Genomic DNA, 1,510 nt, shown 5'->3' with positions numbered 1-1,510 from the left:
ACTTTGAAAATAACAAAGAGTTGACTAATAACAGAACGCTGGACCACTGTGGGAGCATTTATGATGGTGGAAGTGCTTGATCCTTGAGACTTCGACGTCTTTCCTCGCTGTCGACTTGCTTTAGAGGCCATTTTGAACAGGGAGTGTCCATAAGCCTATTACGTATTTACGTTTTCACTTTTCATAATATTGCCATTGAATCTTTGACATGCACAATTTTAAGGGTCCAATAAATTTTTTTGAAGAACTTGGTCTTTAAAAAATCGATACTCAATCATCTTTAATATATCTTTTCAATTTATTTAGCATATCTTTTTACTCTGATTTATATATTATTTCTCTTCTCATTTCTGATTTTTTTTTTCATTTCATTTATTTATCCTTTTTGTATTTGTTTACTGGGGGCAAGATCAGTTCTTGGCCTTCCTTCAGGACAACTATCTTTTGTGCCTTAATTTGTTATTTTTTGTCTCAATTCTCTGTGTGTGTGTCCTGTAAAACTTTTATTAAATTAAATTAAATCAAATGATAACATATTGTCACATGTGTACTCTAATATCTATGGTGCAGGTAAGGCTTGAGCATATTAGGCCAGCATAATATTGAGCACACTAGAAATTAAGCATTATTCCGGAATAGTCCGTTAACTTCAACCATGTGACTTCACTCACTGGATGTTAAGGTTAATATGGCTGCCCATTTAGCTCCAAGCAAAGTGACTCTCTTGGAGACTATATACAATGTTCCTTGATGTTACAGTGTTATGTGTGATAAGTAACAATTCTTTATTACAAAAAATAATTTTGATAACAATATTCTAAGCATAATGGCATATATCTGAAGCACTAGAGAATAGCATAATGCAATGAAATGGTGGAATAATACGCCAAAGCCTACAGGTAAAATCATTTGACCACACCTACTATACCCACTATAAATATAAGTGAAGTTGAAAATTTTTCAGGCGCTTCGCGCACCTTAAGTATTCATTAATTTGTGTAAAATTTTCCTATCATCACAATATTATCATACAAAACTTAAAAATTGAAACATTTATTCACTCAGTGTCACTGGAGTGTGCATGTGTGTGTTGGTTCTGTGATAAGAATAACAATGAAGGGAAAGAAATAGAAAGGGCAGTAATAGGAGAAGATCCTTACATAAAGAAACAGAAAAAAATAAGTGACAAGACAATAATTAATAATAATAATTAATAATTATAATTTACAATAATGGTTCAATTTGATTCATTTCCAAACACTACAGAGAAAGAGACAAAAATTGTACATAAGCATAAGAGCTAGCTTGCAGAATGAAAATATTATCTTACCTTTCCAAAGTTGTAGGGAGCCTCTTGAGTGACCACTAGCAAGTTGGAGCCCAGTGGATGAATAACATAGAGATCTGACAGCTGATCTATCATCCTATGTAGAGTAGAGAGAGGAAAAGGGAGGGAGGGATAGAAGAGAGAGTATACATGTAAGTAACTATCATCTATGCTTGTTGATGT

The 1,510-nt window shown here is 33.1% G+C and overlaps 1 long non-coding RNA gene across 1 annotated transcript; it reads right to left on the bottom strand.

Moving 5' to 3' along the window:
- Window positions 1–989: 989 nt before the first annotated feature.
- LOC109592685 (uncharacterized) lies at window positions 990–1,453 on the bottom strand. The gene is made up of 2 exons (XR_002190495.1): window positions 1,331–1,453; window positions 990–1,260 (listed from the first exon to the last, which is right to left on the bottom strand). It is a non-coding gene; the product is annotated as an uncharacterized LOC109592685 (long non-coding RNA).
- Between the last annotated feature and the right edge of the window lie 57 nt (window positions 1,454–1,510).

Source organism: Amphimedon queenslandica, unplaced genomic scaffold (genome assembly GCF_000090795.2).
Source record: "Amphimedon queenslandica unplaced genomic scaffold, v1.1 AMPQUscaffold_4304_Cont23715, whole genome shotgun sequence".
Classification (NCBI taxonomy): domain Eukaryota; kingdom Metazoa; phylum Porifera; class Demospongiae; order Haplosclerida; family Niphatidae; genus Amphimedon; species Amphimedon queenslandica.
This window is presented reverse-complemented; position numbering and strand designations above follow the sequence as displayed.